General features: G+C 37.4%; 1 long non-coding RNA gene across 1 annotated transcript; it reads left to right on the top strand.

The window, feature by feature from the left end:
- Positions 1 to 340: 340 nt before the first annotated feature.
- LOC114012371 (uncharacterized) lies at positions 341 to 16,028 on the top strand. The gene is made up of 3 exons (XR_003554766.2): positions 341 to 511; positions 14,040 to 14,082; positions 15,936 to 16,028. It is a non-coding gene; the product is annotated as an uncharacterized LOC114012371 (long non-coding RNA).
- Positions 16,029 to 16,257: the final 229 nt, after the last annotated feature.

Genomic DNA, 16,257 nt, shown 5'->3' with positions numbered 1-16,257 from the left:
TATTGTCTCTCAAATTTTGTGAGCATTGGGATCAACTTGAAGAACAATGATGGTTAAGAGTGAAATGTTTCCACTGCAACCTCCGGCAGCACACGCACTGTGCGGACTAGTCACAGTTTTCTCTGTTCAGTAACACTGGCCAAGTGCAGGGCCCCTGTGAGGAGTGACCGGGGCTGCCCTGGGCCGGGCACAGCCAGTTCCTGCAGGCTCCAGCCACCACAGCCAGGCCCCACGGCCTTGTGAGGTGGTGGGGCCTCCGGGTAAACCTGTTTATAAAAGGTCAAAATCCTGCCTTGCAGGATGTGAGAAAAAAACATGAGAGAAAGAGCCCTGTGAGCACCGAGGTGAGAGCAGAAGGAGGGGCAGGAGGTGCTCCAGGCACTGGAGCAGAGATTCCCCTGCAGCCGGTGGGAGACACCACAGTGGAGCAGGTATTTCCCGGCACCTGTGGACGACCACGGTGGAGCAGACATCCACATTGCAGCCCATGGAAGACCCTACACTGGGGCAGGTAGATATTTCCCAAAGGAACCACAGGCTATGGTGGAGCGGGTTTATCCTAAAAGACTGCAGCCCATGGAAAGACCTACGTTGTACCATCGAGACTGGGGAGGAGGCAGAGGAGTTGGGAATGAAGGAGTGAAGCTGAGCTGGGGAAGAAGGGGTAGATGGAGAGACAGTATTTTTTCGTTTTTCTTTTCCTTTTTTTTTTTTTTTCTCCCACTACCTAAATCTATTTTAATTGCCAAGAAATTAAACTAATTTTTCTTCAAGTTGAGTCTGTTTTGCCCATGATGGTTAAAGGTAAGTCATCTTCTCATCTTTATCTCAACCCACAAGCTTTTCCACCTTATTTTCCCACCAGTCCTGTTGAGGAAAGGGAGTGAGAGAGTGGCTGGGCAGTGGCCAGGCAGGCAGCCAACTTCAACCCACCACCGACATCTCTCATGAACACTAAATTAACTAATTTCTTTTTTAAAGAAATAAATTACTTTTTTTTTTTTTTCATTTGATGCATTTCTCAATTCTGAAAATAAAAGGCAACGTGTGATAGAAACTCGCATTCTAGGAGCTCATTGCTTGCTAATGGAGAGCAAAAGTTATTGCCGGAAGACTGTTAGATTTTTCTAGTCTAGCAACTTTGCATGTCATGTAAGTGCACTTGCAAACCAGTATCTGCCATCCTTTTTCACAGACTATGTGCAAGAAATTGTGTTGCCTGTTTGAGGCCAATCATTTTCTGATGAACAGGATAACTCAGTTCTAATGCCAACAAGACTTTAATTAGAATTTATGTAAGTTTGTCTTCTCCTTTTGTAAGGAGGTCTGTCAGGACTGTATAGTTATTTTGTAAAACCCAACAGACTTTTTATACTTCTAAGCATATATTATGAATGCACTTTAACTTTAATTAGAAGATGGGTTGTTTTATACACTAGTTTCTTCTTAAGATGCTTTCTGGTAAGTATGGAGAGTGAAAATTCTCTGAGTACCTTCCTGTTCCATCTATTTCTCCATCGATTTTCAAAGCCAGATCCAAAGGGCCTGGCCAGGTAGCTTCATTTTAGAGAGCATGGCATCAGGTGATTAAAACGATAGTGGCAGACTTGTCAAAGTAGCTTCAGGTGAATATTGACATGTTTCATCTGTGAATAAACACTCCAAAGTCTTATACAGTGAAGGTATGCATAACTCTATGCAAATAAATGAAATTAATTACATTCAATCAAATACCAGCTTCTAAATAGACCTTTCTTAAAAGGAATCTGTTTTTTTATGTTATGCTTCTAAGAAATTCTTCCTCAAAACCTAGACAAGACAGATTACTTATGAGCTAATATTGTATCTGCTGCCAAGAGTCTGAGATCCCATAGAAAATGGAAGAAATTACTGCAGTTTTATTAAAAACAAGCAAACAATCAAACCTTAGCATTGCAATGGGAAGATATTGTAGCTCTCACAGCATTGTTTTTCTGTGCTCTGCTGTCCCCAAGGAAAGTACGTATTGAAATGGACGTCATTGGTACAGATGCTCAGCAGCTACTTCCGAATATAGTTAAGAATAGACTGTTCCGCAATATTTTTCTAAATGAATTACCAGGTGCATTTTTGATATAAGACAATGTTTTCTTACATTTCTATTTTCTTTTGGAAAACTGTCCAAATTGCTTTTTCTTTACCTGTTTTTATTAAGTTTTTATAACTTCTGTATATTTGATATCTTTCTTTTGTGATTAATGCTGTGGATTTGTAGTAACATATTATGTTGTTTAGTCTTCTGCTGAAAAAAAAGTGGTTTATCCCCTGACAGCAGAAGCTTCATCTGAATTCGCTCTGAAAATACATGGTGAATCTTTGGCATCAAACCATGTGTTGTGGTTAATTTATTCAGTTGGTCTTTTTTATTTTTATTTTGTTTTATTTTATTTTATTTTTGCTTTTCTCATCACTACACAAGCTTTCTCTGTTCCAAGTTTTCATCTTTGTTAGTATTGTTATTTCCTTCTCTCTCTCATTAATTTATTGGGGAAAGTTTGAGTTTTTCTTATTTACTAACTTCAACACTAAATTACTGATTTATCGCAACTTTGTTATATATTTAAAAATAATCCAATACTCAGCCAGAAAAATATATGAATAATTCTTTACAGAGTAACACTCTTCTGCTGGAAGCATAACAAGAAATAAGTATCTCCCATACTGCCAGTTAAATGGTGAGGGATTAAGTTTATTGACAGGCAGGGAAATGCTGATTGTGGCTATACTGTTGTTGCTAGCTGAATTCTGTGCTATTTTAAGGAAAGTATTGATGTGAAAATTTTAATTATAGAATCGATAGTGAGAGATCAGTTTACTAGGACCTCATTCTTTGAATATCCATAATTTTCTAACCCTCCTCCCTCCATATCTTATGGTAACAATAAGTTAATAAACATGAACTGCAAGGGAGGAATATCTGCTTCCTTTCAGGTCAGCAAGAATATTATCCAATATTATATACCAAAATCTGGCTGACTGAGTACAGCGTAGGCATTAGAAAAGTTCCTGCTGTAAATTTAACATTGGCCATATCATTATTCACAAATATGAAACAAAAGGAAAAAGCATGAACCATCTGAACTGTGTATTTCAGTATCATCACACTGATTTTTTATATCAATATTTCCAGCACAGATCCATGAAAGAAAACTAAAGTTTATGCTGAATCTATCTTCTGTTAGGTGGAGAGTGAAAGTGACCTCTTAGAAACTCAGAATGGGAATATTGTTCAATGGTCTTATAGTGGTGTTACATTTGCCATAATTCAGTCAACTTTTAAAGAAGACATAATGACATAATGTTTAAAAGGATCAACAAGTGAAATAACTAGGAGGACCATTGCAATGCAGAAGATGGTAAAATAGGCAACCAGATTTGCTACTGGGATTTGATAATTTTCAGGAATTGTGTGTCTTTTGGATGTAGCAACAAGTGTCAGTATAGGTAAATACGAGATTAGATATACCTTGAAGAGAAGACATAGTCAAACATTATTAGATTATTTCACATACAGTCTGGAGTTAACTAGAAAATGGGTAATAGAAAGTTACCAGATAAGGTGCTGAAGTAAGTCTATTAGTGAGCAGATGGCTTGTGCTTCTGTGTGCATGTTTTGTAAATTGCTTAGATCCTTGTTTACAGTAAAGAAATTCATGAGAAATGAGAATCAGATTATCACAGTCACATAGCCACAACCACTAAAATTTACACAGAGCTGCTTTAGTTCTGGTTTTCCTATGATTTGTGTTGTAGTGGTAAATTGTATTACAGCACTTCTTGGCTGGACTTATTCACAGCTACTTTTCCAGGTTACTATAGGTCATATATTTTCATGCACCTTTTTTAGCCATATATGAGACTGGGTTTGTGTCTTTTGTTTTAGGGAGAGTACGATAGCACTTTTTTTCTAAACAACTATATTGGTATATTAGTAAGCTTGTTTAGTTCTTTCTCTGCATTTGTATCTTTATAGTTTATCCTTAGCCACATCTATATGAAGTTAATCTATGCTATATTTAGCATATTTATTTGTATGCAGACAGATATTTCCTTGAACAAACTGACCAGACGTTCTGAATGTGACATCAGATTAAAAATATTGCAGAGTGTTTTTGCTGAGGACTTGTTAAAGTTATGTTGTTAGAAATCACTGGTACGTGAAAGAAATATGCAGTCATTTCCCACTGGATTTGTTTCCATAGTGATGAGAAGGTTTTGATATTAGCAACTCTGTAGATATGTAAAATTTAGGTTTTGATCCAATTCCTAAAATCACCTTTTAGAATTAAGTTTTTGTGTTCTGCTGGTATCATTCTAACTATGTATAGCAACACAATCTATGACCATTTTTCTTTGAAGACTATGATGTGGGGATGAGAATTACCTTCATTAGTTTAGACACTTAAAATTAATTGTCTAAGTCTAAACTAGTCACTTTAAACTCCTTTTATATTCAATAGAAAAAAAAATCTGCCACTTCCAGGGGAAGTTCTTATTATTATACAGTAATATTCTATGCAAAGTTGCATAGAATGAATTTTACCCAACATCTGGGGCTTGTTTTCAGTGCTATGTTACTTTGAGGCGTTGTTTGTGTTGCCTGTTATCTGACATCTGGACACACGTAGGAACCTTTTGCTTGAAGTGGTACATTACACTTGAAACACACATGATTTTGTGTGGCTTGAACATTGTTTTGATGTGTGATCACTCTTGTTTAGCCTAAGCTATCTCAAGAAAGGTTAACCTGTGCATAGATAACTTCAGTAAAACACCGTGGAGAAAAAAATCCTAGGAATGTAACTGACTCACATCATTACTTTTCTATCATTGGAAGACTAACCTTGACAGCACCTCGGACCTGATCATGCTCTGCACCAGGCAATCAAAATATTTCTGAAGCCCAACTATAGGCTTCAGTGCAAATCAGTGAATAATGTCTTGGGAGTCAAGAAATGTTAAGCTACCATCTGATGATCTAAACACGTAGATGCTCAGATACTGGTCTGAGCCCCACTGGGCATATAGCAATGAGCCACAGTCTGAATTATTCCCAAATTCAGTTCAGTGTCTTATTCAGTATCTCACGCTCCCTATTCATGAACTGGGCTTGTTCAAAATCCAATGCATATGAAAAAATTGTAATGAGATGAGACTTTGAGACTAGGAAAATTGTGGCTTTGAGTATAATGTCTTGCTGGGAAGTGTGGTTAGATGAAAGACAACAGGTGTTACTATGAATTTATTTAATGTCACTAATGTTGAGGACTTTGGTTGGTTTTGCTGTTTAGGAGCACAGGCAAGAATGCTGAACATTTACTGGGTGCTTTTCCAAAGTTTCTTTCAGTCCAAACCATAAATAAGATGGCTTGTATTCCCTGTGCTGGAATTCCCTCCGGGTTTTCTGGGTACTTTGTACAAATGCTAACCTTTCACATCCAAGGATAACATTTCTGCAGTTTTTTCCCACAGAATTCAATCAGTAAATAAGTTCCATCTTTCTGATTTGTTATGCTAAACCCCTTGAAGTTGTAAGCCATTAAAATCTTTCCTAACAACTCAGTCATGGTAGGCATAAACTTATTTTCTTTAAGGACTCCCATGGTCTGATACTTATACTGCATTAGAATCTTTCCATATGTTTCTTCTTTGCCTTTGTTTGGTTTTTTATTTTTAATTTTTTTTTTTTAGAGATGTGTGAGCTCCTCAAGATTTTCAAAATATAGTTGATGCAAAATAAGATAAGTGTCATTCTCCACGGTGGAGAAAGCTGCTGGAAAAGTTGAATCTTCCTGATTAGCACTACCAAGTGCAGTGTGAAAGCTTTGGTCGCAGCCCCACATCTAAGCTAGGGTTGTTTCTGTAACTGTTTCTGGTTATCTCCATATGTGGGCACTGTTTTTTGTGCAATGTGAATACCAATGCATGGAGTTAACCAGGAACTGTCAGTCGGAAATGTCTCCATATATAGAAAATTATACAAATACATTGTTTTGCTGTTTCAGATTAATGGCTCTCTTAAAATCATGCTATAACTTCTTGGATCTTTCCCACATAAGCATGTTTGGCTTAGTTGCTTTTTGTACACAGTTTCCAAGAAGCTTCTGAAGAATCCACCCATGTTCTTCCCTTCCATAGTGACTCTGGTATTTAGAGTAAAACGTTTAATCTGCTTCATTTCCCATACAGTTTTGCAGAGGTATACTGAAAAACATGTATCCCATTATCCAATAACCCCACTTGTGTCTGAATAAAGGTAATATCTTTCTAACATGCAGGCTTCAGAACACATAGAACCTGTTTGGATAAAATTTTAAAAGGTAGAGGCTTCCAAGAGAAGTTACGAGAATGACCATTGAATTAAAATATGTGTCTCCTAGAAAAAGAATTAAAAATTTTGTCTCAGTTAAATTACTAAAGGCGATGATACAGCATAACTTGCCCTCAGGCATTTCTAAATAACTATACAAGCAGCAGAAATGTGGTTGTGGAGGGCATTCAAGTATAACATGGAGATAACAAGGACCAGAGGTGGCTCACAAAATTACAAGGTTTCAGATTAGAACTAAAGATGCTGTCTTTTCAGAAATGCAACTACCCATTAAAGTACCTTACTACATATGCTGAAAATGTTTCCTATCAAGAGTGGATCTTTTTCTAAAAAATAAGTACAAAATAGACACCCACCAGCAAAGATAAAGGAATGATAAAGGGCAAATGCTCACATTAAAAATTCTGATTATTGTCCCAGCTTCTCCAGCCTGACCATAAAATGTTTTGGTGAAAGAAAGCCAAAGTCAAAGAACAAAGTGGAAGGAAACTACCCCTCTGTGTGGATTTAAGAGATACACTCCTGTGGGGAGAAGAGCAAAGGAGAAAAATTAAGTTGGAGCTCTGAACTGTGAAAGGCTTCTCAAGGCCATGACAAAATGATGATCATTTTGGGCTACGATAGGTATGTGGGCAGCTTGTTTGCTTTTGTTTTCTCTCTGGTATTTGTCCTTACTGCTACATAGACAGTGGTTTTGTTCAGACAAAGCTCTTTGGCAACTGTATGACAGGTCACAACCTCCTGAAAGGCACACAACATACATCTAAACTCTGTGGGATAAGAAGGGTAGCAAAACTTTAACTTACAAGGTACCTTAAATCCTTTTATGGTCTAGTGAAGGAATTCCAAGCACTCACCCCAACACAGTTTGATGTGAGCATCAAGCTTAATGATTATCTGAGTAACTGTGACAATGATTAGACAACCCTCTGGTTAATCAGTCATGACACGTGGCTATCGTCTTTTCTTTAAGGAAATGGCTCAGCACCAGCTTTTTTATTTTGCCTTGTTGTCTGTGTGTTTTCAGCAATACCTTCTCTTCCATTCCAGGACCTCAGGTGTGACAGCCTATAGTGGAAATAGCCAATCAAACTTACAGTCTGAATAAGAATTATCCCGATTTCTTTTCTCTGGTAATAGTCAAACCTTCTTTTTCTTGACACATAGAACGAGACCACCTCCTTGATTTTTTTTCTTCTCTGAAGGACTAGTTTGTCAAATGGAAAGAATAACTCTATGTTATTTCTACCTCTTTCTTTTTTGTTTGGTTTTTCAGGTGGAGTTTTTCTTTGGTTTTAAATTTCTGGCCTTGCCCTTCATAACAGCAAGTTTTCAACAGCAGCTTTTCCAGAATACATCAAGTAACTTTCATTACCTACCAAGCTCTGGTCCCTGTTGTGACTATTAAAATCTGATTGATTGAAAATCTAGAATTAATTGATTTTAAACAAAGAGAATAGTTTTAGGGCCAAGTTGATTTTTTCCTTCTGTATCCAGCTGAAGTCCGCACAGAAGGCAACATATGCCATGTATTTATATATACTTTGTTTATTTAGAAGATTTTGTGCTTCACAGCTGTTATAGTCAGTTCGTCATAGTACTGTACTTTGCCTGAACCTCAGTAGTGGAACGGATGGGCAGAAAAATGAATATTTGGCTCAAATGCACCCTGATGCAATGAAGATTGATAGCTTGTAGTTTCCAATTGGCCTTCTCTATCTGTAGATAAGGGAGGTGGCAAAGAATCCACCTGAGTGCATTGCATTGCATTTTGGTTTCTCAGTCTCAGTCCAAAATTCAGATATATTTTTTTCAGTTTGGAAGCTAAGCTGAGCAGGAAATGAAATTACTGCCAGGACATCCAGTTTTTCATACCATGGACTGGAGCAGCAAGAATGACATAAGGGAATTCCAGCAACTCATCTGTTTAATTGTGCGACTGGGACCCATTTGGCAACCAGTCTTAATCATTGCCCATACTCTTCCAGTCACACCAAGGAACTGCTCAGTTCAGTCTAATTCCTATAACATACATTCAGCAGGACATCCCATGTTAGGGTTTTCTTCCACCTGGCTACATATCCTATCATATTTCTGAAAAGTTCCATGGTGTGAAAGACCCAACATAGGTCCCACCAGATAAACAGTTATGTTCCTCCTAGTAAGCAGAGACAGTGTGATAATAAAAAGTCTGCTAATATATTGTGCAAATTATTTCCAGGTTTGTTCCATTTCCCAACACACAAGGTTTTATTTTTAATAATCCATTGAGAAATGGACAGGAAAAAGAAGAATTTCTGCATTGACCAAACATCACAGGCAGATACCTCATTTCTTCTTCTCCTCAAACGAAAAAAGAACGTCAAGCACACCACCACCACCACCACCACCCTCCCAAATTAACCAACCAACCAACCAAAACCCCCAAAACCCCCAACCTCCCCAAAATTTTTAGTTGAGCAGGATAGGGTGCAAGCAGAGGCAGAAGGAAGAGGAAGGTTAGTGAAAAGGTGAAGAGGGAATCCGAAGTGAAGGGAGCTGGTCAGGCATCTCTGTTGTGGCAAAACAAAAGGAAAGTTTAAAAAGAAAAAAATGGAGCTAGGTTACTGAGAAATGGGAAAGAAGATAAGGAAGGGAAGTGTCCACAGGCAAATAACGAAGCAAAAAATTAATCTAAGTATCGAGTCCTGTAAGGAATATTAGAGGACAAGAGGGAAAGAGCCAATAAGTAGGAAGGGCAAAAATAAAAGTTTAAGGGGAAATGTAGAGGACAGTGAAGCAACATATTTCAGGAGCCCATGTTATATGTATTTTTGTCTGAGAGACAAAGGTGAATTTGAATGACTGAATAGATTCAGCAAAACTAGACCCAACATACAGGTGTGCTTAAAACATGAATCACCCTGGATAAATGTGTCTAGGTTGTTTATTGTCTGCAGACCAAAGAAGGTTAGAGGTAAATAAGGCACAGATGATTATTGTCACAGGCAGTTACCTGAAATGAAATCCACCTCCAAGCTACACTTGATCAAATGGCTCATTCTTAATATTTGTTCCAAGGTTAGCTTTCCTGTGGCAGATCAACCTGTGATGAGCCAGACAGGTACTCTTTGTTGTCAAGTACTGTTTGAATGTTTTCAACAAACACTTCTCAGCTTTCTGTTTGCCATTGGGTATTTGTGCTGTGTGAACAATCAAGAAAATTAACATGTGTGAAGATATTATTTGTTGGTGGGATCTAACCTACCTAATTTAGGAACTTTATTTGTGCCTGTTTTTAAGTACCTAGGAAGCTAGTTGGGGTTCCCCGCCAGTCGCAGGTGGAGGGCTTTGGGGATCTCCAGAAGGCAGTCCTGTGCACTTCAGTTTGATGACTACATGTTGACTCTTAAAGATTTATAATACTGTCTGCATGGGATTTTCATGAAGCCTTGGCATCTCAGGGTGCCCAAATTCTGTTCACTTGGCGTTACTATTCAAATAAAACCACATACATAAAAAAAATAAAAATTAGATATTCAGGAGCTTCCACCTTGTTCTTTTTGAGATTTACTCATTGTAGATGACATGGTTTCTGATGAGAGAGATTGTAAACTCATCTCCAAGCTATTTATTTCTAAAATGGATTTTGTTTGGGATATGCTTACAAATGAAGTGTATGTGGTTTTACTCTAGCAAGTCTTATAAAATAATGGATTTATCAACTTAAAGTAAAGGTATTTTAAAGCTTATTAGGGGAAAAATATGTAAAAGCTGCATAGGTATAATTATTTTGGGGGAATACAGATAGATATTAAAATAACTGAGAATTTCTTCATTATTTTAACTGTCTATAAATCACCTCTAGGAGCATATCTCCTTCTTTATTTTAGAATACTTGCAAAAATATGAAGTGGAAGAAGCAAAAGCTGGGAAAAATGAGAAAAAAAAAGTTACTCAAAGAATGAAAAGGATACAAAAAATCTAAGAACAAACATAAAACTCTCTACTAACCTTACACAGATTCATGTTTCAGTTTTAGGTCTTCTGTACTGCTGAAGTCATTGAGTAGATATAAGATAAATAGATAATAAATGTATATACATTTAGAATTCTGATCAAGATCAGCATGGTTATACATGAGCAATTGAACTCTCCTCTCATTAGCCGGAAGGCTTCTGAATTTCATGCAGTGGCCGTCAGCCAGTGTGGCAGGACTGTTTAGGCCTGCCAAAGCTATAACCTGATGGCACTCTCTCACACAGCATAAAAATGCTGTGCAAAAAGTTGGAGAAGATTTTATTTTTTATAGCAATATGATAGCAAGTTATATTTCTCTGACTTAGACATATGACATGCTTATGTATAGCACTGGGATTGAAGGCAGACTTATGTCTTAGAGCAGTACAGCTATCTTTTTCATTTCCCATGCAAACAGACAGAAAGCTGGCGTAGGGGAAAAAGTGTGCTGTAAAATTAATTCTAAAGGAACAAATAATTCCCTAAAAAGTCTGTATATAACAGCGCTCCATTTTAACATAGTTAAATTGCTTCAGTCTAAAACAAAGATAAAATTTTTACAGTTCTCATTGTCATTATCAAAACCCATAGGATGAAGTATAACTTTAGCAAAATATTATGATTGCTGCATTTTTTATATAGTTACTTTAGAACTGCTGAGCCAATTAAAAAAAAAAACCATCAGAAACTGTGTTTGCATATACCAGATTCCATTGTCACATGCACAGGGTAAAAAATAGGCAACTACTGAGCTATTAAGTTTGATAGCCATGCTACTGAGAACTGCTAGCTTTTGGAAGAGCATGTCAATTTATATATATATATATATATATATATATTATATATATATAAAAAATACAGATGTAGCAAAAGCACAGTGAGCATGATTAGTATGGATAATCTTTAAGCTTTTGTGGTGGGTTGATCACAGCTACCAGCCAAACCCCCACCCCTTGCTCACTCCTCTCTACAGGAGATAGGATGAAAATAGAAGGAAGACAAGAAGAGTCATAGATGAAGATAGTGATGTTTTGATAGAAAAAGCAAAATGTGTGTGGGCAAGCAAAACAAAGAGAGGAATTTGTTCACTGCTTCCTTTTGGCAGGTGTCCAGCCCCATCCTGGAAAGCAGGGTCTTTTGACCTGTAGCATTTACTTGGGAATACAAATGTCATAACCATGAGAAACACCCTTTTTCCTCCTTTCCCTGAGATTTTTATTGCTGAGTGTGACATCACTTGTTGTAGAATATCCCTTTGATCAGTTGTGGTCACCTGTGCCAGCTGTGTTTCCCTACAAACTCTTGCTCCTCTGATCTGTGGCTGTAATGGCCATGCTGCTAGAACGCTGGTAAATAGCCCAAAGTTCGTTTGCATGAAAGTATCTCTATCAGGAGTGTTCTGGTTTTCACAGTCTGTTATGACCCATGACTTGGATAGGTGCAGACTCCAAAAGAACGTATCTACTGCATTTACAGAGTGTTCTGTGAAGGTACTGTGGAAGAAAATATTCCAGTGGGGCCTTGAAAATAGCCTGCTCTCTTTAGGGCTATACAGGGCTAAAAGGGACTGCTTAGAGAGTGGTGGCCTTATGAAATTTGAACGATGCTTTACTTGTCCACATTATGACATGCTGCTTTCATTTTCATTAGGCTGAATAGCGTGTCTTTTGCCCTAAGGCGAAGTCCAGATTTCATAATTTTGAGAATAGATTGTCAGTTATTTGGGTATCTAGTATAATTTTAGAATATTGTGAGGTTTTGTCACATACACAGAGCACACAGAAACTGTCCCAAATCACAGAATATGGACCCCAATCTAGAGTGTTTCTAGTCATTTTGCTTCCAGTGTATGTTTTCATGATCAGTAGCACAGAGGGCTGAGCACTCTGAGTTCAGCAAAATCTGGCATATTACACAAGCTTCAGGCTTCAGTGATACAGTCTGGGATGGCAGCCATGGATACAGCTCTGGCAAAAGTATGAACTCTTATAAATGTTAATCATTGAGAGCAATTCAAAGCCTGACATGCAAGTTATTTCTTCTTTCCTCAGTCTAAGTTTCTGACTTAAAAATATATTTATTTAACAAAGTTGATCTAATCACCCCCTGGCTGTAATTGCCAGAATATAACTAACTAACTAAATATTGAAGGTGGCAAATACATCCTTGTCTTTCACACTTTTGCACGCTACCTGTGCTCTACAACTACTTAGATTTTAACTTCTTTCCTTGTGTTAAATAATTTATCTTTTTTTCATTTTTTTTGTCATCAGTATAAGGCAGTATTTAGAGCCAAAACTATCAATAATAATAATTATACAGCACTTATAAGTGAGGTTACTTTGCAGATGAGGAATGCAGCACATTATCCTGATGAAATTCTATGATGTTCTAATATTTCTTGACCAGTTGAAAGTAGACACAAACTTGAAAGGAGCCTTATGAGAGGAGATAGAAGAAAGTGGGAAAAGAAACAGTACAGGCAGCTGCACAGTCTGTGCAAGGGCTTTTATAAACCATTGCTGCTGTTTGGAAATCACTTTGATGTGAAATTGAATTAGGTAATCTGTCTCTCAGCTTACCTTTCCACCATGTCCTCATCTCACCCCTCCAATCATTTTTGATAAGTAAGTTACAAATGTGCAAGAAGCCTTTTAAAGCATTTAACTACTTGATCAAACCAAATTATGTCACTCTCACCCACTTTTTTTTTAGTTGTAAAAGAACTGAGAAAAGATGTATCTGTAAAATGAAATTCACTGCCTTGAAGCCTTGACTCCAGCCTGCATACCAGTCTTTTGTAGAGTTCTCTGAACATGACAGGAAACAGGAAAGGTGTAGCTGTGTTGCTGTCCCCAGTGAGATGCTGTGAGAAGAGACAGTGACACATTAACCTGCCTTTACTGCTTCTAGTTTTTGTGATCAGCTTTCCTTTCACTCTCATCTTCGCCTGTATCCACCTACCTCTGTCTTACAGTGAGGTTGCAGGCATCCATTTCATTTGGCCTTTTAATTATTTCAGGCTACTATCAAACAGTTTAGCCATATTTTATATTAAAAAGCAAATTTATGCTCATATGCTAGCACCCAGCATATTATGATTTTGAAACAAATATGTGTGCATATGCTAATATAGACAAGAACTAATGGATAAACTAATGCATGTGAATATCAAATTAAATATAATCTAAATGTATAGAGTATCACTGAATTCTAAAACGCCCCAAAAAATAGTTAAATCTAAGGCATGCTTCTAGTAGTACCTTTAATTCTTAGGTTCTCTAGTATTTCTAATTGTTATCCATATTGGCATGTTTTATTGTGATATTGCATATTTTATCAAATGGATATTTGAACGTATGCAGTACATTATGTCTTGAGAGGTGGGTACATGGCTCATTCCAACAGGTCATTGGGATTTTAACGTGATAATGGTTGTCAGTGCTATGACATGCTGAACCATGTACCAAAGAACCTTGTCTGAACTAGACTCTTGTTTTGTTTTGTTTTTTCCTGGTGGAGCACACATAAAATACAAAAGGGGCGTGCAAACTCAGTGTAAGACAGAGGTAGGTGGATACAGGCAAAGATGGGAGTGAAAGGAAAGCTGATCACAAACCCTGCTGCTTTGCACATCAGGAACTCAACTGGATTTTTTGTTGTCTTGCAGATGTGAAAAATCAGCGGGAATCAAAGATGGTTCCTCAGACAAGGTAACATTAGAAGGAACTTTTTTCCTCCCTATGTCAACCAGCAAGACTAGAGCAAAGATAATTTTGTCAGTCCGTTTGTTTGCACGCCTCCTGTACACTGAATCAAGCATAAGGTTTTGTCTTTGTGGTCATAGCATTTTGCAGTCCTGTTCTCTCTTAACTGATCTATCTGCCACTTTCCCCCACTTCAACCCCACAACACCAGTCTCTCTCCTTAGCTTTTAAAACTGCCAAACACATACCACTGTGCTTTATTTTGTAATACTTCCATAGTCAGGATTAAATCCTTAAAAATAAATACAAAACTAATTCAGTTGTGTCATGGTTTAACCCCAGCCAGCAACTAAGCTGCTCACTCACTCCCTGCTCCCAGGTGGGATGGGGAGGAGAATTGGAAAAAAGGTAAAACTTGAGGGTTGAGACAAGAACAGTTTAATAATTGAGATACAGTAAAATATAATAACAACAACAACAATAGTAATAATAATAGTAACAGTTATAATGAAAAAGAGGAATAAAACCCAAGAGAAACAAATGATGGACAATACAGTTGCTCACCACCTGCTGACTGATGCCGAGCCACTCCCCAGGCAGCGATCAGCGGGGCCCAGCCAACTCCCCACAGTTTATATACTCAGCATGACGTTATGTGATACGGAGTATCCCTTTGGCTAGTTCAGGTCAGCTGTCCTGGCTACGCTCCTTCCTGGCTTCTTTTGCATCTGCTCGCTGGCAGAGCATGGGAAACCTGAAAAGTCCTTGACTTAGACTAAGCACTACTTAGCAACAACTAAAACATCCGTGTTACCAACATTATTCTCATTCTAAATCCAAAATGCAGCACTGTACCAGCCACTAGGAAGAAAATTAACTATCACATCTGAAACCGGGACAATTTCTCAATATCAGAAAGAAACTTTCAGGAACTGAGGTATGACCGCTTCAGAACTTGAGCAAGAATTAAGTGTATAAAAGAGAAAAGAAAATCTGCATTCTAGAGTTTTGATGAAGAGCAAATAGGTCCCAACCTGGATGTGCGATCTGGAAGAAAGTTATAAAAGCTGACTTTCAAATTACAGGCTTTTCAAATGGAAAGGATGAGTCCTTCTGAGAAAGAGCAAGTGTTATGGTTGAGGGTAACTGGAACATTGCAATTGTGTTTGAAATGCTAGACAGAATGAAAGCATTCCTTGCATACTCATTCTAACAATACACACTTTCCCCCAGTATTTTGCTAAGCTACGTCTTCTGCTCTCTCTGAAACTTCACAGTGAAAAAGTTAATTGGCTTCCTTGACAGTTCATTCAGTAAAATCACTATCTCAATCTCCGCATTAAACTGCCTATTATTTTTTTTTTTATTTTTTTCTGCAATATAGGTTCCATTTTTGCTATAGAGTAATAGTAAAATTTTTGACAGGTGATTAGTAGGACTACTGGAAATTACATTCTTTATCTTGTAGAGGGAAACCAGTATATAAACATATCAGGCACAGTTTGTTTTCTGGTATGCTGGCCGGTCTTACTAACAATTCCAGAGTGGGTCTTTCTCTTGAATACTAAAATCTAGCAAGGCAGGAAAGTTGCATCCATCACTAACACCTCTCATAATGCATTTTATTACTAGATATTTTAGATCTTATGCATTAGACAGCAACTATTGTAGTCCTAAATTAACAACAAAAAATAGATATTTTTAAATAAACTGTGGATGAATTAAGCTTAACTAAAAAATAGTAGCTGAATAATGTCTTTGGTTTATCCAGTGCCACTCCTATGCAGAATGTTTTTGTTTCTTCCCCAGTTTTCTTGTGCATTTAATTCAAATGTCATTTTCTTGCTTTTGTCATTCAGTCTGTGGCTCCTTATTTGAGACGCATCCATTGTACTCTGTGAAGATACCCATGACAGCTTATCCCATGGATAAGCCCTCAAAAACAAAAAAAAGGTAAGGCAAAAGGGGTCAATGTCTCTTCCTGTGTAATGTTTTATAAAGCAATGATCATTACATTAACATAGTTATTGATATAAATATATATATATATATAAGCGCTACTATCAGTGAAACATAGCTTCTGGAGAAGCACATATCCTTGGTTTGAAGATATCAGGAGAAAGCATGTACGATCCCTTTTTCCAGTTTATTTTCCTTTGGTAGGTATTCCCTTTCAACCAA

The sequence above is a fragment of the Falco peregrinus genome, chromosome 7 (genome assembly GCF_023634155.1).
Source record: "Falco peregrinus isolate bFalPer1 chromosome 7, bFalPer1.pri, whole genome shotgun sequence".
Taxonomy (NCBI): domain Eukaryota; kingdom Metazoa; phylum Chordata; class Aves; order Falconiformes; family Falconidae; genus Falco; species Falco peregrinus.
The sequence above is the reverse complement of the archived record's forward strand: the minus strand, read 5'-3'. Positions and strand labels throughout refer to the sequence as shown.